Below are 24,274 nucleotides of genomic sequence, written 5' to 3' on the forward strand. Positions count from 1 at the left end.
GTCTTAACACCTGCTGTTGCAATGTGTATCAACTTTCTGAACATCATTCACACTAACAACAGAATATAAAATGTATTAGGGAATTGCTCATACAGAAAGTGATTAAGTTTTGTAAAGGGAGCTTTGTTGAGCAAAAAGGGAAAAAATAAGGCATGCAGTGATGGGACTGGAGTAATTATAAATATAAATCAAACCTCTGTGCTAAATCAGTGCAACAAAAAGTTAGACATTCAATTGCAGTAATTTCATTCAGTGGCATTCAGGAAAATACTAATAGTTGTGAGAAGCGAATTTGTATTAGTAGTAGTAGTAATAGGAATTTTTTTCCTTCAGTGAGTTTCACACAAATATAGAGTGTTTGACTGGTGTGTGAAAGCGTTGATGGGATTGTGTGGGTTGGGCATATGGAAAAGGTGTAACCTAAACCCAGCAGCTTAAAAAACACATATATAGATATTTAAAAATATTTAGTAGTGTGATCCAAGTGTTAGAGAAAGAAATTATAATTAACAGGTTATAAGGTATGTTATGAAGAGGTCTGGCTTCTACTGGAACAAGAACAGTCATTGCTCATGGTACAGAAATGGACTGTTCTTATGTGAAATGTCATTTTTTGCTTTTTACTTATTTATTTGGTTCAGAAAATTGTAATTAAGAGATTGCATTTACAATCATGAAATTGAGAGCTGGAAGGATCAGCGTGACCTGTGGCCAAGGTGCAAGAGGAGGCTCAGCGACCACCCAGAGCAGGCAAAATTCCTGTCTGTGGCTGAATCACTTCCCCTCTCAGCAACTCAGATGTGCACTCATGATAAAAGGAAATTCCCCTTTATGCACCTCTCAGCTGCCACATCTATTTAGATTGTGAACATTTCAGGCCAGGAACTGTCTCTTCCTGTGTATTTATCCAATATGTAGCACATGGGGACCTCAGGCTCGATTTGGCTGTCCTGGGAGTGTACTGCACATAGTGTACAATGAAGAAATCCACAAGAAGTGGAATCCAAAAGTTCTTGTTACCTCTCATTACTATGGAACAAATTCTGACCTTGGTTTAGTATCTCTATCAGAAAGAGCTAGCAAAAGCCAATTCCTAGTTCAGGTTTCAGATGACTTATTAAGTACTCAAATAACAAATGAACTTTCCTTACAAATAACCCAACAAATAATCGTTATACACAATTCAATTTCTCTCTTTTTTCTTTACTCTTCCTCTCCTCCTTCCCTTCTTCTGCCTCCCCAGGTCACGTACTACAAGAATACACATGCGCTACATCTCCTTCAACACAGGACACAGTAGTCATGAATGGTCATGTTTCCACATAAAGTCTTGCTTTCTTACTTAAAATATATGACCAGTCAAAGAAATTTTGAAAAAATGTTACTTACAAGAAACAGAAAGATAAGATAAGGAGTGGTCTCAGCAGAAGGGTTTACTTTACTGAAATAGTTAGTCCAAATCTGCTAAAACAGGAAAACAAAAACAAACACAGTTAGTTAGACACATACACCACTTTAAAATTCAAGATAATTCATTTCTGACCAGACCATGTCAGGAGAGGCAGGTTCATGGCAGCTGTCAGACATCACTGAGGGACATCCGTGCAGCATTCTCTGCTTTAAGCTGTTGAAGGTTCCTTTGCATCAGTTTTTTCCTGTCAAGAGATATAAAGCAGTCATAGGGACAAGGGGATGATAGGTCCAAACCACTCTCTTCAAAATTAAGCAGAGATTAGTTCGCACAGAAATGACCAGGTAGGATGTCCAGCAGGACAGTGCTCTGCTCAGCTTTCACAAAAACCTCCACAAAATGTTGTATGTTAACTTTGATAGATATGCATATTCATAACATTTCATTCCCTCAGGAGTGTCCACGGGTCTTAACATAGGGAAACATTAAAACACCATAAATTGACTAACAGGAAAGCAAACTACTAAGAGCCAAATAAAAAAAGTAGATATATAATAGAGGATGAGCAAAAGGAAGAGGTTTCACTTAGAAGTTTCACTGGACCAGAGTCTTGTTCAGCTATGATGTTTTACATCATATGGCTTTATGCAATATAATAAAAAAAAAAAAGTTTGGAAAAAAAACAGTCATCCATACAAAAATCTGTTGAGCACACGTCAAGAAGTCTTGCTGTTAGACATAATAATCCCTATTTCGTATACGCAATTTATTCTGAGCAGTTGTTATTGCACCTCTGAACACAAACATAAAACACATATGAAAGCTAACAGGCAGGACAATTCACTCATATAGATCATCCAAAACAGATCTGACGTGGGCCCTTGTATCAGATGGCCAAGCACATCTCTCTTGCAGGATATTTTAACGCGCTGTGTATCCATCAGCATAAAAGAGACGTTTCTGCCTCTGGTGTTGCACGCTGCTATCACATGACCGCTGTAAAATGGGTTCAAGGGGCTCATGAATCTGCCTTAGCCACCAAAGATAAACAAATCTGGAACTCATTAGTCTTCACACGGCAGTGTTTTGGCACACAGAGGAAAAGGAGTTATCAAGACTAAATTCAGAAAGGTTGATATATGTATCTACATCTCAAAATGTCTGTTAAACTGCCAACATGCTTCACATAGTCCCTGTGAGGTTTGTATTTTTTCCTGCATTGTTTAAGCTGTCAAATGTTAATGTGTTTCTGGCTTAATTTATTACACTGATATGACAAGTTATGAGCAAATGTATTCTTGTTTACTACTGTTAATATTTTGGTTATACTCATTAAGAGCAGTTTTAAGATTAGTCTTTTTTGTTATTTTGCATAGCAGAAAAGCAGCAAAAGTCTTTACTGAGGACTGCATCTCACTTCAGCTTACAGCACAGGCTTTGGAAATAAACTTGTCCAATTACCTGTTACAGCACCACCATGGACCAGGATGAGTGCTAAGGAAGGGGTCTCCCTGAGCCTGCCTGATGTATGAGCTGCCTGAGCTCGTGGGATCTCACGTGGATATGAGGGATGGATGCTTGCACTAAGCAAAAATCCAGAATGTGCCCCTAAACAGGTAGAGTGTTTGCTCTCATCGGTAGCAGGAAGCTAAGATTCATATAATTCATCTTAATGCAGGCAGGATCATCCTCTCCAATACCAGGGATGGCACAAAGTATCTCCCAGCAACCCCTGTGCAGAGCTCAGTAGTTTTGCATCTTATTTTAGGCATTGTTAGTTTCTTGAGCCTCCTAAGAGAGTGCCCATTTCATTGGAGAGGCGATGGTGGGGTCATGGCACAAATGCCATGCTGTGCTCAAAGCACACAAGCCTCACATCAGGATGTGGCACTGCCCTGGGGCACACAGTGCATGGCAAGCACCCTCCCTGGGGAGCCCACCCTCTGAGCAACGAAACAGGGAGATCCCCATCAGACTGCAGGTCTTACCAGCACAACAGCCACACCAGGCTGATGGAGGCTGAATTCACTGCCTGGCCCCTAATACTGCTCCTGAGGTTTAGTAACTATAGATAGCTCCCAAACGGCCATGCCTGTTTGCTGGCAGAACTTAGAACATCCTTTATAAGTATACAGCACTGTGATGAGCACTTATAATGTCAGGCTGTCATTCACAGAGCGTGATACAACACGACATAGCTCAGTCACAAACCCTATTGTGGCACAAATTTAGAAGTAGTGTTGGATGGAGATCTGTAATTCTGGCACGGGGATGGTTTTAATATTCCAGTTTGTTTTCATTCCCATTTGGAAGGAAAAAAAGGAATTCTAGAAGGTTTGAAAAATTATCAAACAATTTAGATAAGTTTCTAATTAAAATTCCACTTGGCTGCATAATACGGAGCAAGGAACATGGAAGTCCCAGATGAATGGGAGTCTCGGGGCTCGGGAGCCAATGCTCCCAGGCTCCTGGCTCCCCATACATACAGAAAGCCCAGAGCTGCAGCAACCTGCCCAACAGGCTGTCAAGCTGCCAGTCAGCTCAGACTCCCATCTCTTTCCTTTCTACGACCAGCTACCAGCTTGCTCAGGTTCTCACAAAACCAGGCATCCAAGTAATTGCCTGGGAAATCAACATCTGACTGGGCAGAGGCAAGGCTCTTGACACACATGACCTCCCTAACCCGAGGGCATCCAAGTGTATACCCAGAAACAGAGCTACATAATTCTGTGATAACCATGTGTGTGATCCAAAGTGCATCCAAAACAAGGAGAAAATTTCTGTTCCCTTCAGTTGCCTTTGGGCCAGCAGGTTACATCCACAACACCTTGAACTATTTACTGTGTGTGGCAGCATCGGTTGTACTAGTGACAAATTGCCTACAAAGCCTTAGCTCAGAAGTGTTTATGCACCTGGCAGGGTTTCTTAGTAGTTAAGCTGAGGCTTTTCTCCTCAAATGGGAGGAGATGGTTTGATTCAGTGGGACTACAGAAAGAGCCAAGGCAATTCTGGGGCCATGTGTACAAAGCCTTCACACCAGGGCTCAAGAACCAAGTCGCTTTGCCCCCTCTGTAACATCCAACAGCTGCCTCTGCTTTCAGAGCACTGACAAAATGACGGAGAATGTAGATCTCCATCCAAAGATCAAACACCAAGCAAGTTTTGGAATGAGTCCTGCAGAGGCAGGCCAGCTGAACTCAGTGGCCTGGTGGGCTCTTTCCATCTGTAGCTTACACAGTTCATGGGAGCAGAGGGGAGGGTTGTTGTTAACTTGGCCATTTATCTGTTCACAAGCATTATCAGGAGTGTATTTTATGTGTGCGTATTTTAATAAACATGAAATCTGATAGAGCCATGTCCCCCAAAGTATGTCTGAACATATTTATCCCAAGGACACCATGAAAGGCAGGAGCTGGTTAAGGCATAGCAGGTTTTTAAATAGTACATCCTCAGGTGAGAAACAGCAGATGACCTCCAGGTCTTGCTTCTGTCCATAGGTGACACAGGAATAATGAGGATGTAGTTTTGATTGAAGGGACTCATTTTTCCACAGCCTCTGGTCCTATTTTGGAAACATGCAAACAAGAACTCCTTTCTTATCTGTCACCATGCTACTACGTCTTCCATTAAGTTTTATAGCACCACCTATATATTTCTTTATATTTCACATCGATCAGCAATCCTACATGTACTCTTCCTACCACCACTAGACGCACATATATATTTCAATTCTCTATCATGCGGTCCCAAAAGAGGACCATATTCCTAGTTGCTACAAGCCAGCCCAGCTGCCCTGAGAAAACATGCCGATTTACACAGGTCAGTTTTATATGGTGTGTCATAGTCACATAGATTTAATTTGTTTTATTTATTTTTGCCTGTAAGCAGAGGCATCCTTAGATCCAGGTAACCCAGAACTCTAGATCAAGGTGGTGAGGCAACCAGGCTACAAAACTTCTTTACTTGCTTAACCATGAAAGGCACTGCTCTCTTTTCAGTGGCTTGCAGTCAATAACCAGTGCAGCTTTCATTCATGTTCAGTTCACCACCATTGTGTGAATTGGCCTACAATGCTGACATTCCTTCTGCCTAAACATTTTTACCCCTTATTTTCTTTGTTATGTTTCTTGACATTTTTATTTTCTGGGTCACATCCCATTTCACTGCAAATTTTGAGCAAATCTGTAAAAGTACTTAGGTAAAAACTCTGCAAGAAGTAGACGTGGTGCTTTCATCAGTGAGCTCTACTCACATTTGATCTTTCAGTTCCGAATAGTTGGAATATGTTTTAAGGGATATAAGTGCATTGTTTCGTATGTATAGGAAAGTCAGTGATGATGGGTAGATCTCAGCCTGCATTGGAAATAGAGCACCTCTCTAACAAGTTGTCAATCTCAATTAAGACATCAACATGTCAAATTAAGAAGGTACTGCTGCACAGCCTATTGTTGAACTGCATGTCAGGTGAAATAAGCACTAATTATACACTTAGCCAAATATGTCTATTCAATATTACTTCAAAACTAAGGTCACTGAGTTATTATGAAGTGGTAGTTTACACTATTTTGGATCCCACCAAATGGCAGGTGGCCATACAAATATGCAACTCAGCATGTTCTGCTTGGTCCCCACAGCTGTGCTGCCAATCAGTTAAGGATGGCTGCAAGTAAATGCTAATTAGCTTCTGTTGATCTGCATATTCCAGCAGCCTCCCAGGATTCCCATTTTGATATGCAAGATTGCCAGTTGGGTATGTGATTGAATTAAGAACCAGAAAAGATTTTATCTTCCATGCAGGAAAATGTGGGTCTGAATCCCCAGCAGAGGCTGTTATCACTCTGATTTATGTTTGGCAGTGCCTGTCATTGGAGTGGTAGCAAAGGCTCAGTGCTAGAGGGTGCTGCCTCCCTTCGTTTGAAGGAGACAGCCTCCTTATTGAGAGCAAACACCATCCGGGCTCCGACCCACTCCTGGCTTTCACATTTGCAAGGCTTCTGAATGTCGGTTCCCCACTCAGGGTCCAGCAGATGCTCTTCTGTAGGTCGACTGCCTCTTGAAAAATAGAACATGAGAATATAAATAAATAAATAAAGTGTAGAAAGATTTTGAGTTTGTTGTTGTGTGGGTTTTTCAGTTTGTTTGTTTGTTTTTCATTGGTAGGGTTGCAAGAGGCAAAAAAAAAAGAGAAGATTTACCAGGGTTGTAAATAGCCCATTAATAGATGGCTGGTTAAGTTTGCAAGAACTGCTTAAGAAAGAAATGACTGGAAAGCTGTACTTCTGGGACCAGAGTGTTTAGATTTCGCACCTGTACTTCATAAGGGGAAAAAAATATGATCTCATTATGTAAACATTACAATAACAATTTTCAGAAATTTTGCTTGGCTCTGCTATTAGCAGGCGCTGGTTCCCTGTAGTGAGGAAACAATATTTCTCAGAAACTGCTCACCGCATACGATAGCAAAATAAAATTTGTCTCATCTTTGTGATTTTTCTCTTTATGGCTTGATCAGACACTGGAAGAAAAGTGATTATTCAATTATTGTGCCAAGTTTCTGTAGGTTGTTATCATATTGTTTCTTGACTTTAAAGTAAGTAAAAAAAAAAAAAAGTTGGCTTCAGACTGATGGAACATCATATGCTGCCCTAAAATACTGGGAACCTGTTCTTCCTTCGGGATTTCAAGTTATATTCTTTTTTTAAATACTGCCATTCTCCCATTCATAATGCTTGCTGGCACTCTGCTGTAAGCATGGCACCTAAGTACACGACCAAAAGACCAGTTCAGCAGGGTTTATAGGAGAAATTAATGGGCAAAATTTTGTTCCAAATTTCAGTAGCAAACCGAACATAAAAAAACCTTGAAACAGGATTACAGTCAGCAGTGTTTTAAAAGGTGGTATTTGTGTATTCTAGCACAGTTGATGAAAACATCATTCCCTTCTAAAGTGTATTACAAATAAGTACATAAATTAAAAAACAATATAAATGTGTCCCCAGTATTTTCAGAATTGTTCCATTTACATGGCTGTAATGAATAAAATGAATAGGGAAATGTATCTTAAAGTAAAAAATTACTTTCAAGAATTCCAAGTCAAACAAGATTTGCTATCCCCTCTCTTCCACATACAATTATAAAAGGAGTCTTGGGCCTAATTATGATAATAACCTAGAAATATGCGTGTATTTATCTGTCTGTGGGATGAAAACCAAGCTCCAAGTATGGGGAGAAACAGAATCTTAGGTATGATTCCAGCAGATGAGAATTTATCTTAAAGAACAAAAAACACTTCATGTGTGTGTGTGTGTCTGTGTGTGTTAAAGGGATACTTTCTTTTAAAAAAGAGGAATTATTTATAATTGAAGCTGAGCACTGTTAAAGTCTTGTAAGCCCATGCTTTTAGCTAGGGCAGGTTTTAATTGGGTATACATTATCACTGTATCTATGGCCCCAATTCAACAAGGCAATGAAGCACATGGTTAACCTTAAGCATCCTCGAAGTCAATGAGACCTATATTTGCTTTGTTGAATTAGGGCCTTAGGCTTCTCTTGTTATTAAAAGAATACATCATATTTCTCTTTATTATGCAGAGTTCAGGGACCAGACAGTTTGGGAGGTGTTTTGCTTTTATTTTTTTCAGTGACATTGCAATTTCAGAGTCAAGAGGAAGATTAAATGTCAGAGCTGCTCTGCAGTATCCTGAGAGTAAGTTTCAGACTTTCTGCAAGATGAGTTGTTTTAGCAAGTGCATTTTCATGTGGTGGATTCTCCAAGTATGCTAGAGCAGCATGTTTGAAACAGAAAACAGTAAAACACATGCTCAGCTCATAGAGTAACTCAAAATATGCATCCTTGTTCTCCAATACATACAGGCAAGAGTATCTTTATGCCTTAACATATTGCATAAGCCACAAAAAACTCAGAAACTAACAGCAATGATGTATAAATTGGAAAATGTCACTAAAAGTAAAGTTTAATCCTTTTAAAATTATTATTTATATTTTACCACTGACACATTTCATGAGCAGATTTTAAAATTCTCTGTGGCCCTGTTTATCAGATCATATAGAGATACATAACTTATCCAAGCTTGGCCAAAACAGGCAAGGACTTCCCAGTCCAGGAAGAAAGTTGGAAGAGAAGAATAAGCATTGCCCAGAATAAAATCTAAAACAATAAAATGAATAAATAAATAAAGAGAGAGAGAGATAAAAAAAAAAAAAAAAAAAAAAAAAAAAAAACAAAAAGCACCAGCTAAGCACTATTTTCTATTTCTCACAAGCCTGTGGTTAAAGACACCTGAAGAATTTATCAGGCAGATAATTTAAAATAAAGAAAATAAGATATACATACATGCTAGGTGAGGTAGCAGTAATAAAATGTACTTGTGGGGGGCATTCAATGAAAATTATAAAAATTCTTTGTTGTTAGCCGGCACTACATCTACGCACAAAGAGAGCTGACAAGCTTATGGTATTATGTTTTGGAATAAATGATCTATTCATTCATTCTTCCATACCAGTGAACTGCTGAAACAGTGGTGAATACTGCTTTGAAGAAGAGCTAAAAAAGATAAAAGAAATATTTGAACAATATATCAACATGTGATTCTTTAAATCAAAATAATACAAGTTGTCAGTCCACATATCCCCCACATTCACACTTCAGGATTGTCTATAAATGAGTGGATTCTGCTGACAAGGTAGGGTCTCATTTTCAACCAGTTAACTAACTCCACAAATGTGACCTATGGTTAAAAGTGTAAAGGAATAAACAAAAATAAATCCCAGAAAGTGACAGGGTGGATATCATCAACATTAAAAATCCCTATAATAATTAACTCCTGGACTTCTATTCCATAGGAAATAAAAGTTTCTTTTCTTGAGTTCTTACAATACTGTTAGTTTAACTCCAGGACAAATCTTGCCCCAGCAGCAAGGACTGAACTGAGTACTCAAACTCCTGTGTATGAGCACTCTTCAAGGCAGAAACACTGTCAGATGAAAACAGAAGAACAATTAGAAGGGAAAAGCCTTAAAATGGCAACATAAATCTGAATGACCTCAGCCAAAAAATATCCCAGCTACAGACCTATTCAAATTAATTTCTCAAGAGGTTGGACTAATCAATGCTCAAGAGGAAGATGACCTGCTAATTTCAGGGATATGAAGTAACATAATGCCTTTTCCCAGTTCCAGGATGACTGAACTAAGAGATGACACTGCAAAGCCAATGGCATACTCTTTCTGAAGTGGCTTCAATATCTCAAGAGCTGGGCACACACAATACAAGACGTATATTCTTGTCAGCTTGACCAGAAATGAGACACGTGATATAAATTCAAATACACAAATATTCTGATGTGCATCAAATATATACTGCATTAAAAAAATAAAATAAAATCGTACGTTTTCCATGGACATCAGTCCTTAAAACTGATCTGTTAAGATCTGAACTCTTCTGGATTTTGAAAGCTCTTAGGAAGTTTAGTTCACAGCCACACATCTCTCAATGAGAACAATGAAGGAGGACACTCAGATTGACAGCTAGGGTGTAAAACTCCCATTCTTTCCTTAAACACAAAAATGATGAAAACATTTATTATGAAACATATTTTCCATTACTGTATTGTAGAATGTAAACAAGTTCTCATGACATATGGGGCCATGTGTTTCCTTAAAGAGGTGTTATGTATGTCAGAAGCAGCATATGTACCGTGTGATACAGCTACCACCATGGTAAGCATTTGTTATTGCCTAGTGAACAGGTGCATAAAATCCCCATGTAAACAGATGTCATAGCTGCACTGACATCTCTTACTCGTGTCTACTCCTGCAGGAAAATGAGGGGGTTTGTTTCCCCCTCTTGGGTGTTTAATGTGAATGGCCTAAACTTACACATTTGCATCTTCCCGCTTTCACATATGTATCTCCTTCTTGATTGTACAGTGACTTTTAGAAGGAAAATTAACCCAAGGAAGAACTGTTTTCTCTGAGAAATTCCATGATAATGCTCCTTTATGAAGCCTCCATGCTCACACTGTTGGCATCCAAGTCCGGTTTCCTAAAGAAACTAACTCAATACAGAGAGCCCTGAAAGGCTTCATCAGATTTTCTCTTGATTTTTCTCTTAGCCCCTGGAAGATAAAATTTCCCCAGGGAAAATAAATAAATCCATTGTGGGTAATTCAAGTATAGCCCAGTAGAAGAACTCTAACTGGGAGGGTGTCTGACCAGCGTTCCTTAGGGGCTTGGTTTGCACGTTGATGCTTGCAGGTGGATTAGTGTCACCAGGAGGGACACAACAGATCTCACTGGAGTCTTGCCATAGCCAAGAGTCCCTGCACATGGACCCAACCCCAAATCGCTCTTCTCATGCAAGAACCTTGTCTCTCCCCACTAGAGATCCCCAGGTTACTCCCAGTTGCATGAGCTTCCAGTGCAGTTACACACCTCATAGAGTGGGGCCCTCATCATCAGGTTTTTTTTTGAGAGAATGACGCAGAAGCTTTCAGAACAATTTGTATTAAATCCCTGAACTCTTTAACAACCCCCTGAACAACATAAGGACTGAATATAGATATGTCATTTCATATTATCAAACGTATGCATTCAAGTCAGACAGAAAGTTTGGGTAGCTGAGCGTGGCATGGCTTTGTGCAAAAAGGTACAGGCTGATGTGCCAGATCTGGCTCGGTCTTTCTCTCACTCCTTCTTTTAAACCAAAATATTTGCCAGAGCATTTCAATATAAGCCAATGCTGTCACTCTCTGCTTCCTCAGACGTGATCAGATTTGTGCTTGTCCTTGCCTGGTACATATTAAAATAATAATTTTTTCTCCCTTTTACCCTTCCAGTGCAAAGTAGTCCATTTTTGCTCACATACTAAATTTTTAATGCATTTTTCATTTCAAATTCCTTTAGCACAGTTTCTGTGGTTCTCCTTGCCTTCCTTTCTTCCCCACTCCCCTTAGCTACGGTTTGCTAAAAAAAAAAAAAAAAAAAAAAAAAAACAAAAAACAAACAAACAAAAACAAACAAACAAAAAAAAAAAACAGCCCATTCTTAAAAAAAATTATTTAAAAAGACATACATCATTGTAGTATGAGCATGAATGTGGGCCTGACCCAAAGCCTGCTGGAAATAAGGCTATTATTCGCATTTTTTTCAACAAGATTTAGATCAGTCATTCCCTCAACAAAAGTCTCAGAACAAAATACTATATTTTTTAGCTATGACTGGCTTCTTCCCAGTGAAAACCAGCATGGGTGGTACCAGGAAACCCACTGCAGAGATGCCACAAAATCCATGCACAGTCAATCTGAGCATGCTCAGCATCTCATTTATGGCAATTTCTGATGGAGCAGCCTGGCTAAGCTCTGTCCAGGAATTCTGGTGTGGACCAGGTACAAATGGGTGGGTATAGGATACGTCCCATGTCAGCTGACCTGGCTACAGACTGAGGACATGCTATTTATTCAGCTTCCTTGGGGTTTATGTGGATTAACTATAATGAACTGTAGCAGAGCATGAGCCTGTCCTTAAGAGAAAACCTCCTGTGATCCCTGTCCTGCCAGCAGAGATGAGCTGGTGCAGCAAAGGGACGAGATCACAAATCAAGGAGATAGAAGGTAAAAACATTGGGGACTACTGGGAAATAGGGTTTACCTGGGAGAAAAAAGGGCAAGAGGGAGAATCTGTCCTTCCATGAATAGACATTCACATAGGAAAGGAGACCAAAAAAAAGTCTGAATATAACTAAAGGTGAGATTTGAAACAACTCCTTCTGTGAAAGAGCAGAGAAACAAGGATGCCCATAACCCTACTGCTTCTTTGAGCAAAACTTCCAAACACCATCACAAATCCTGGCCAAAACACTCGTGCCTGGAAGAGGAAACACCCAAGGCTCAAGGTAGGACAGAGCAGCAGAGAACAAACTTCCCTGGCGCCTCCACCTGACCTCGCAGAAGGCATCAAAACTTAATTAACCCAGCCACGTGCTCGGGGCTGCCAGGAACTAACAAATTGCTCTGTGTCAGCGCAGAGGCATTAACCAGCAGCCCACGCACTGCGAGCCTGGGCAGATCGAGGCAGGGAGCACCAGCACCCACACCCCAGCACCTGCAGAGCCTCTGGTGGGATCCTGTACCCTGCCCCTATGGGCAAGGCGCTGCTCGGCTGGCTGCCCTGGGCTTAAACTGTGCAAAGGGGCAGGAGGATGGCAGCATCCTCAGGCAGATTTTAGGCTTTTTTTTAGCCTCAGCAGACTTCAGGCTTTGCAGCAGTCTTTCCACCTCTGGCAAGTCCTGCATCTCCTACATCAGTGCTGCCCAGGCGGCAGCTGGCCACACGGAGCAGTCCCAGCTCTCCAGCCAAGGCTGAGAAAAATCTTCCCTTTTTCATTTTATATTCCTATACATTCATCATGCGGGAAAAAAATAAATAAAAATAAAAAAAATAAAAAATCTTGCTTTCTGGCAAAAAAGCAGCAATTTATGAAAGCTGAATTGAGTGTACTCAACACATAGATCAAGCAAAGATGGATCATTTCTTTTTTCAGAGCAGCATCTCAGGACAAGGAGGATAGGGTTTTGTGTTTCTGCGCTGCTAGAAACATTCTTACCTGGTCCTGGTCAACACATTTCATTGCAGCATTCCCAGCAGCACTTGTAAGGGGTAGTGCAAGGTGTTGCATGACCGACTCCACGGGGCTGCCAGCAATTCCTGCTCATTTGGTTGCAGGTGTGTTGCCAGAGGTGGCAGCAAGCTCCCTCCTGCTGGCCAGGGGGAAGGAGCGTTACCTTCCCTCTCCTCTCACTTCTGGAAACCTCTCCAAGTTTGTTTCGGGGAACATCTCTGAGGCAAGGAGTGACCTGATCTGACACGGCTGAGCCGCAGATCAGACGAGACCGCAGCCTGGAGCCGGTGCTGTGGCTGCAGGCTGGAGCAGGATCCGAGGCACAGACCGTGGGACTGGGAAAGCAGCCTTCCTTTCTTCCCTTCCTTTTGTTGCCTTTCCAACATGCTAAGCACTGCTGTGGCAGAGAGAAAACACAGTCTGCCGGGTTACAATGATATTTAAATTTCAATTATTTAAATACAATTAAGAGCCCTAGAGGTGCTCTATAGCCATTTCCCAAGGAAGTTTTCCACGGCCTTTATTTCTGAGCAAAGGAATGAGTTACTCTTCAAGTCTGAGCCCGAGTAAGAAGAATAACCATTGGGCCCCTGCAGCCCTATCTTTCTCCCCACTCCCTGATCACTGCACCAACTGTGACTAAAACCGTCTTTAACTGATACCAGGAAATTCACACCAGTCTTTTAAAGCAGTGCTTTTAGATTCCTATCAAACCCGAACCGAAGATCTAAAATGAATATTAAAATTTCCCCTCTATGCTGCCTTGTTGAATTTGCACATCTTTCTCGAGCGGTCCTGGTCTCTCTGGGAACATTTTCAATGTGAAAAATTGATTCCTTTATTACTCTTCATGGCAGGAAAATCAGTGTCTGGAACAAATGAAGGGATTCCTCCCATGATTGGTCCTGCTGTCCATCCCACACCTCAACCAGTAACAAACAGCAGTGCTGGGACAGGTGGGTCTGGAGCATACGAGGACTTTTGAGTCAACATTCAATTAGATACTACAGCAGCACAAAGGATGGAAGATGTTCTTTTGGAGAGGACTGAAATAACTTCTCTTCACAGAATTGGCTCAGTTTTGCTACTTAACAATAGGGATAATGCAACTGCATGCTTCTGTTAGAGCTACTGAAGAAAAATAGCTGAGTGAAAGCTAGTCGCTTTTAAATTTGGATCCTAGAATGAGAACTCTGGGGGCAGGAGTTTAGGACAGGTCTCAACAGAGACCTCTGATAGCCCCTTAGGCCTTTAGGCAAGTAGAAATACAGTAGAAATAATAACAAAACACAGACGAACCAGAAAGCAGATTATTTGCAAATACTTTTGCCATCAAAAAGAAAAAGGAAATGGGGTAAATAGTGAAATGCATTAGATACTGTAAAGTTCATAAACTATAAATTATTGGGGAAGATGTTAGGATGGAAAACCAAATACCAACTTGTCATTTAAGAACTGTTTTTCTAGGAGGAATGAAAGTATTCTGATATATGTTAAACTTTGTTGTATTACCCAAGGTCTATCAAAATGTAGCTCCAATTTTATCTTCCTCCCATCATTGCTGGTGTTTGGTTTTCATAGCCTTGACTTGCCACATAATGACACTACTGATCAGGGTCCCTTATGAAACACAATCCCTCTATTTTATGTTTCTGGAGTTCTCTCTGGTGATTAATTTCTGAAAGCATATTTCAACCTTTCAGTGTGTAACACATATCACATTTCATGTGGCATGGGAAGCAAAAATGTATTACATCTTTTTATATTTCCCTTCTCCCCGACTTCACGCATGGGACTAAATAATTATTTTTTAATTTATTTTATTTTTTTTTTTTTTGGTGAGCTCAGCACAGTGAGGTTTTGCTGTGTCCTCAGTTTTTAGCATGGTAATACTGACACACCACAGGCCAGGCTGCTGACAGCTTCACTGACCACGGTGGGACTTCAGCAAATTTCTCCCGAAGACAAGTGATCCACTATCCCAACATTTCACAGCCCCAGCGTTACCCAGTTTAGCCTCAACTGGGGCACGTTGATTAAAAGAAAAAAAGAAAAAAATAAAACATATCAGAGAAAGCATGTTCTACGTCTGATTTTTGATGGTTGATTTGCATCCCATGCAGTGATGCAGTGCTGGATGCTGATACGCATCAAATCAAATACAGCAGAGGTAAAGCTGCATGACAGCTAGAAAAAAAAAAAAAAAAAAAAAAAAGGAGAAATAAAAGAAATAAGTGATCCTTCATTTCCAAGGACTTCCGTGTCTTATCTTTCCAGAAGATTGCTACAGCTAGCTCAATTATTACTTTCCTGGGATGTCTTGTTTGCTTCCACCAGACGGAAGTAATATAAAATTATGTAAATCAGCTTTCTTGAAGTAAAGAATCATGGACCAGTCAATAATGTTTATGCATTAAGAAAGGGCAGCTCCTCCTGGAAGAAATAACACAGGGAGCCGATCATAAGTAAACATTTCTAAACAGACAAAGGGCTGGTCCCTGCAGCACAATATATTATCATATTTCCACATAATTAGTTTGTTTTCCACTTGAAATCAGAAAACGATTCGACATTGCATTCTGTGCCTCAGGATGGTGCATACAGTACAATTCTCATGTGCAGGTTCATATGTTGAATAATTAGTAAGAATTAATCTGTTGAAATTAAAGTTCGGAATATTATAGAACTCATGAATAGTGCATGGAACAATCAAGTAAATTAAACCAGAAACAGAATTTAAGAAGCCAGACAATAGCAGATGACTGCTGGCAATCTGTTTTTTAATCAGTGAGTTACAAGCCAGAGGGATGAATATTGTTACTGGCTTTGGAAAATATTGTAAAACGTTAGCAGGCACAATAAAGAAGACTTACTAAGTAAGCATATTTTTATTATATTTGTTAAAGAAGGGCACTTCAGAAGGACCTGCTAACTTTGACATGTACCTGCTCTCCAGAACGCTCAGATCAGGAAGGATTGACCCTACAAAGCAGCCTGTACTTCTGGTGTGCCCTGCAGATGCATCAAGGACTTCTGAGAGCTCCATCTCAGTCCATTTAAAAGTCATATTTGCCCACCTGGAGCCAAAGATGTGTAAGTTTCTCTTTAGTTTCTTTAAAGTAGTTATAGAGTTATTATACATCTCAACATATACATCAAGTGTAGTGACTTTTGGTTTTAAGAGTTCAGGAGTAAGTTATCCCTTACTTTTATTTTATTTTAAATCCATCTATTTATTATAAGTATATACATTTTTGCTTGTTTCACTGTGAAGAAAACACTGGTCATATCTTAAAAAATAAATGAGAGCAGTCAGAAATCCTGTGAAGACTAGGTTGATTTACGCTGGAATATATATAATTGCTGTAAAGAAAATAGCTTTAAATCTAAGCGCACACTTGACTTTTTCTGTTGTGCATGATCCTGTTAAATTGGAAGAGGTTTCCAGATCTATTTGAAAAATGGCCACTACAGTTAGCTGAAACTTCAATCTTGAAAATGAATGAATGGAGCTGGTCCAGTACATTGGCTCTGGACCAGTCTTTAAAATACAGCAGAACAATGAATAACTGAATTCACAGCCAGCTGGTATCATAGTTGGGCAGTGAAAGTGTCAAAATATTAGTGACTTTTTTACATTTGTCAAAATCATTGCCAATATGGGAAGCATGGGCAGCTTGCAAATGTGAATCTTACACCAAAATAGTTTTAAAATCTTGCCTTAAGAATGTGTGTGCAGATCCTGGTTTTATATCACCCATCAAGGGACAGGCGGAAGAGAATAAAATATCTTTTACTTAGAAGATAAAAGCTGTTATTGATTTATCATCAAACATCAGCTACTAATGTGGTTAAGTGGTGCTATATGCCCTGCAGTAATAATGGATCAAGCAGCATTTCTACGTCTTATTTTCTGGAGTAAAAGAAGTCCATTTGGTCATTTCTAGAATGTAGGATGTAAGGTCTCCATGCAAAGCATAAAATTTATATCTACAGATAAATATGCACACACACTTGCACAATGTAAAGGAGAAGGAAATGGAGTTTGGCCATGTTTCAGTTATAGGAGAGAAAGAGAAAAATAAACATATGTTAGTGGTGTCTGACACATCTTTCTGCTCCAATAATTCGAAAAATGTTTGTTTTATTTTTAAAACAAAATTTTGCTGGCATTCACTGTACGCTGCAGTTGAGATACTTTCCCTATTTTTGAAAGAAAAAAAAATCTACATGACCGAATTACTCTGCTGCAGCAGAACAGAAAGCCACGGTGTGTGTGCACTGTGTTTATTCTCCAGGAAGATGCTCTTTGTGAGTTTTAGTGCCCACTGGCTGCTTGCTTACTTCTGTCCCCTCATGGATGCAGATCCATTCAGGTACCAGGATTTCAAGGGGCTACATGAATTATCCTTCCCGTGATGGCGTAAGTGGCAGCCTAGGACCATTCAAACTGAGAACCGTCTGCCACTGAACATAATGGATTTTCACAGAGTTTTGGACACTGAATCCTCTGACAATTTATTGAAGATCTCTACAGGCCTGATGTGCAAAATGTGTGAACAATTAACTTGTGACCACGTATATTAGCATCCATGGAGCAACCACTGAGCTAAGCGACTCCCTCACATTCAGGCAGGTTTGGGGGCTCACCCTGCACTGTGCAGGACAAGCAAAACTCCCAATGAGGCAAATCAGAGTGCAACTTTCACAAGAACAGGACATACTTCCTATTTTTGATCATTAAAAATAACTCATTTCAAAAGCAAGCGAACATCTGTGGAGGTACACTTTGCATTGAAAAATTTTAATACAGATTGAGAGAAGCTTTTTCTTCTTTCTGAACCCAAATACCTTGTCTATTTTTTTTTTTCTTTTTAGAATTAATTAGTTAAGTGAATAATCTCTATGTTCCTTTATTAGGAACCTAACAATAAAAGGGAGCCTCTGCTATCTTCCCCTATTCCTCTGCAATATTCTTATTTCAGTAAAGTAAGGTTTGTGCTGGAAAGTTTCCCCAAGAAGATTTTCATTTCTCATCTTGTCTGATGCAAAGTAAAGACTATGCCAAGTGCCACTGACCTTAACTCTCCTGAATCAAAAATATCTGATGTGATATATAGAAAACTTTGATGTGTAGATATGCTAATCAGTAGAGAAATGTCAAATTTGCATACATTTCAAGTGACCCAACAATATTTACCTTAGAGCTAAGTTTCATATTTTTCTGACAATTGCAGCATTGAACAAGTGACTCATTTAGCATATCTAAGCAGCATTATGTCACAGGGATTTACCTCAGAGTTGTTTGAAAGCATCAAAAAGATGAACATCACTGTCTGAAATTAACAACAAGCCTAATTTGATTTGACAAATGATGTTGATTTAGATAGGGTCACTAGCTATTGAAGAAGCGGAGGACAAATAGTGCCTTGAAGCCTTGATAAAACTGAATATTTAAACAGTTCATTATGCAAATTTGCCCTCTACCTGTCAGTAGTGACTAAAGTATAGGGTTAGAGTGCTGGAGAGGCTCTGTGCTAAGGAGCCGGCTAGTATACGTGTACCTGGCTCTTCCTAAAAAAACAACTCCTTAGACATTTACAAAGGGGATGTGTATCAGCATTGTCCTCCCTGGGTTTGACAGTGACAAAATAGACAAGGGCTTGATTCCCAAAACTTCTGGCGTCATTGCAGAAAACTTAACTTTACCAAGACAGCAGGTGTCCACAGACATTTGCCCATTGCATACTCACGTCCTCGTTCTCCAACCCTTTCTCACAAGCTCCACATCCTGGGAGCCCAGTGGACTTCAGTGGAGTTACCTGCATGAATATCGCTGCTGCTCAGGATGAAGATGCTGGATGGGAGCCCTGTGGTGTAACCAGACAGAGACAGGCTCTCATCCAGAACAGCCTGGGAGCCACAGAGGTCCAGATTGCTTTACAACTGTATGCAACACCTACGCTTATGCGTTTATCACTACTCCCACCATCACTTGGCAAACTGGCATCCATTACAAGGAGCAGCAGCAGAAAGTAGGGAAAATCTTGGCCAAGAACATATGAGTAAACCCTTGGGTTTTGCAAAATAGCTTGAGATATTATTGCCCATTCAGAACACAGGGCTTTAACTCTTGAGGGTCCATTCTAAAAAGTTAATCATGCCTAATTGCATCAGCCTTGCTTACCTTTAGGCAGCTAAGAACGTAAGTTCCACTGTAGGAATGAAATGTTTAGTAACAAAACTTGAACTCAGTAGGTATTTAAGTGTTCAGGAATAGATAATGATATTTACATGTTCAAAATCTGATATGCTGAAAAAAAATATTTTTTTTGATGTGCTGAAAAAAAAAATAACTGCTGAATTCCTAATAATTTATACAACAGCGATTCCTTAAAGAGTATTCTCATAATTTTTTAATAAATATACACTATGATACTATGATTTCAGACATCTAGTTTACAAGTAACCTTCAGTTTACTAGCACCAAGTGACCACGGGTCAACAGCTTTTAAGACATTCCATAGTACAGTATGTCTAGTTGTGTTACACTTTATAAGTTAACATTCTTGTTAAGACACTTTCCCCTCTTCTGAAGCTCAAGCTCAGAAAAACCCATTGGTGTAAGTCAGGCTGAATTTTGACGCAGTGCGCTCAGAGAAGTATATGAAATTGTCATTTTAAGTATTGGCAAGTAGATAATATTGGAACAGCAGACAGAAGCTATTTAATTAAAGAAGTATGGGTAAGCAACTACAATACACAGAGTAGATACGAGAATATCTGCTCATAAACTAGATCTCGAGAAAACCTTGCAGGTAGTGCACCCGGCCAGCCCTGGGGCAGGGTGCCCACATGGCAGATCGGCCAAGCTGAAGCCCTGAGGGGCTGCATGCATGCTGACCCCATAACCACAAGCCCTGGGGCTGTCAAAGCAGTGTAGCCAGACCCAACTCAGGATCAGCACTGCCTCACAGTCCTGAGCCCGAGCACAGTAACCCCACTGAAAAATGAGTTTTCTTAGGGCTGTGGCACCAGGGAAATGTGTTTATACCATGCATGGTAGACTTGGGGTAAGGTGTATCAGCACGCCGTGTAGACTTCCCAGCTCAAGAGCTCGTTTGCACCCAAGAATCTAAGCCAAAAGCATCATAGACTTTTTTCCTTTAAGCCTTTATCACACAATCTTATTGACTCGTTTACATGTGTTTTGTAGTATCTGTGTTTTCTTTATCTGGGTTGCCCCCACCCCCCTCACTGGTCAGACTAATTGGGAGATGACTATATTTACCATTTCACCGGATCCGAGCAAACATGCCTTGTGAGTAACCTTGATTTGTTTATAAACTACTCCCCTAACTCTGCTGAGCTTGTAAGTTCTTGGCTAATTGCTCTCATGTCCATGAAATGGGAGAAACCCAAGTCTGAAATACATGGAAACAATTAGGGCAGAAAAAAAAATAAAAAATAAAAAAAAGGCTTTCCCTGTAAACAGATGTCCATGCCAAGATACCCTACCTAGAGCAACTGGCACGTGGTATGTTTGCAGATGGATCCACAGTAGGATCTAGCCACTTATATTTAGCATGCAGTGTTATGTTTCAGCTAGCCAGCTAGCAATAGGCAGGAGTTGGAAGGGGAACCCGTAATTTTTGCACGGAAGTGCACCAGTATCAACACCCCTCTCGTAACGATCACATACCTTAACCCTTAATTATTACAAATGCACCAACCATTGCAGGAAAATCCACTTTTTTCCCCTCTCAATTAGAGACTCAGGGAAGCTTGTCTTGGAAGAATACAGGTAATACCATTTGTGATGTGTTATCTTGTTATATAGTTCTTTTGACATTTCATTCGCATATGGAAAAATAAAAGAGAAGCCCTGAAATATAGCAAGTGTTACAGCCTGTTTCATTATGCTGGTGATTTCCACTGCACATTTACTGTAAACTACAGTTAGCACGCATGAAGTAATTCAGCAGTCTGAGGGCCAGGAGGGATCAGTTGTTCATCAAGTCAGATCCTCTTCTCTAACCCATGCCACATAATTTCTTCATGTTAACTCACTGTCAATACCTATGCCTTCCTAATGAGCTAAAATGATATCAAATCTTGACTTCAACCCTACAAGTGATGAGAAAAACTATCCCTTTCCTGGATAAGCTGTTCAAAGATCAAAGTTAGTCACTGTACTTTCTATTTTATTTTTTTTTTCAATTCAAATATAGCAATTACAAAATTAGAATTCTCTTTGGAATGGACATAATTGTAAAATGATGTGGTACTCCTGAAGCAAAAAGCTCTGTTTTTTGTTTGTTTGTTTGTTTGTTTGTTTGTTTTGTTTTGGTTTGGTTTTGTTTTTTAAGAAAAAAATCACCTGGAGAGAATAAAAACACTGGAATGTCAAACAGACTCAGATTTTAGGCTTACATCCAAACAGAATGGCTAAATTTCTATGACCTGTAAAGTGGGACTAGATGATCTTAGACCCTTCCTGCCCTAAAATAACCCACAAGTTTACAAGCTGTCACCTTGCAATCGTTCCTTTAATGCAATGATACTTGAATGTCAGAATGGGTACAAATATTTGATTCCTGCCAGTTTGCAAATGACAACCTTAATAATCAATGTTTCTCTTACAGAAAGATTTTCCAAACGCTGATGATCTCCACAATATTTTTGTCTTTATAAAACCAAAGGTCAGAATGCTTTTTCCCACAGGAGAGTGGTGATTGAAGTAGCAGTTTTGACAGAGAAACTAAAAGCCAAGTCAGTTATGTACATATTTGGATGCAGAGTTCATCTTCACATCATGCTGAACAAGCATCTCTGCAATCTCTGTATGAAAATGAAAAGACTGAAGCATTTCAAGAATTTAGAGTTATTGCAAATGCCATAATCTAGCAATCAATAACTGAAACAAATTCAAGGAGTACACTTTTTGTTAAGACAAAATTCTCTTTTTTTTTTTTTCAAGTATTGTTATTCAAATGTCATTAATTTTATGACTGAAAGTAACTGCATGGGTTTATTTTTGTAAGTCCTAATAACTTTAAAGTGGATGGATTCTTTTGGACTTTTGCTGTAGGCCAAATTCTCCAAGCCACGCTAGACATACACAGTATTCACTAATGCACGTACTGCTACTGTCTTTGAAGTTATTTCTGAGACATTTCAGAGTCCCTTACATTGCAGTTACTCTACTACCATATTGCTGCATCTTTAAACATGGGCACAGTAGGGAAATGGCCAGTTACTTGGGCTTGAGTAACACCAGAAAAACATGGATCTTTGCCAGCACTGAAGCTCTGCACGAGACAAACTTTTACCCTGTAGAAATAAAAGTACGGGTGGCTCATCTGAGTATCTCGTAGCAGATGAAAATTGAAATACGTAATCATAGTCTGACAGTACAGCCTCCTTCCAAATTACATTGTGAAGCTTAAGAGACTGTGATTGTTTGCAAATAGATGTATGTAAATAATTAGAGTTTATCATTAGAATTTAGGTTTTATTAGAGAAAGCTGAAACCACATATTATTTTTAAATGACAAAAACAAACAAACAAAAGGATATCTCAATTGTAAAGAGAAGAAGAAACTGAAGAATACCAGGATGAACAGAAAACAGTGGCCTTAAAAATATTCCTGGAATGAATATCATCCTCGTGACTGGATAGCTGCCAAGACTTTTTATTCTGTGTTTTTAAAAATGCATAGACTAGGAGAGTCATAAAAGAATGTTTTGTCTCTGGAATATGCTGGAACAAAAGCCAGATATGATTAGACTTTGACATGGACATTCATCATACCCCCAAACTGAATCAGTTATTAATTCTGAAGGTATTAAATATGGAATGGCTTGAGTGTTTAACAAGTCTACAATATTATTCAATTATAACTAAAATGTTAGACTGACTGAATTTTCAGAAACATCCTGCTGTATATTAAGTTGTGTGAACTCGACCAAGTCACTGAGCAGCACCCTGAATCCTGGTACTACAGGAAAACTCTGTGGAGACCTCCACCACCTCACCCGGCAACACAAAGCTGAAGTGCCAGGGTTATTTTCAAGGGGATGGAGTTTCCACCCAGAGCACAGGACACACACATTTCTTAGAAGGTTCTCTTTTTGGAAGCTTGTTGTGCACTGATTCCTGTCCCCTGGGATAATCTACATCTTACCTGAAGACTGATGTAGTCAGATGGCTGGGACATCTTCATAAGGATTCAACACATCCCCATCACTTTTCTCTGTCACCTGCTAGCTCGGTGGTAAAAGTATTAAAAAAAAAAGTTACCCTATTCAGCATATTCCCTGGGGAAAGTAGCAGCTCCCATGTGCTGACTTCTGCATGGATGCTGTTAAAATTGCCTCTTACAGCACACTGAAACCTGCCTATACTTCTTGTATTGGTAGTGTGAGCAGCAGTGCCATGAAATACTGAAGTGGTAGCATCAAACCACTTTCACAAATTCTGCGCCTAAGTGCCTTTTTAGTTGTCATCACAATGTTTCTGCTGTATTAATAAGAAAAGCAGATGATTCCTCCAGCTGTTCGTTATCACCATTGCTTATCACCAAGAGGTACTCCTTGTGAGAAAGGCTGCTGTTATAGCTCATGGAGATGCAGGAATTCTTAAGGACATCAGTTAGTGTAATTTTGGGCAATATTCACCATCCTAATGTAGCCCTTCAATATTATTTGCTCCTAAAGTAAGGTTATCCCTTACATTCAGATGGCAAAACACATCTTTACAGACTAGAAAAATCAGTTAAGTGGGCATTCATGCACTCCAGTTTCCAGCAGAAAATAATGTCTTGTAAAAACTGTACTAAGACATGCATCTGTCTGTTCTCCATTTTCTTCAACTCTTAACTTACATCGTCTTCAGAAACAGAAAGCAGAAAGGAGGTGAGGAACATATCAGCATGTGTCATGATCAAGAGGTTCCATTAGGTTCTCTTGGAACATTTCTCTGTTTTCTATCAGTTTTTTAAAGTGATGGCAATAGGGTTAGTAATAGGTATTAATGGTGAGCAAAGTTTCCAGTGGAACCCATCACACTGAGCAGTTTGGGAGCAGAGAAGAGGGTCCTTGTGTAGAAGGGCTTCCACTCTAACATCATAACTAGGCAAAAGGACTGCAAAGCACACACAAAAAAATAGAACTTGGACACTGCCTGAGGGCCACCATCCTATGGACATCCCAGGATTTGGCTT

Source organism: Anas platyrhynchos, chromosome 8, assembly GCF_047663525.1.
Source record: "Anas platyrhynchos isolate ZD024472 breed Pekin duck chromosome 8, IASCAAS_PekinDuck_T2T, whole genome shotgun sequence".
NCBI classification, from domain to species: Eukaryota; Metazoa; Chordata; class Aves; order Anseriformes; family Anatidae; genus Anas; species Anas platyrhynchos.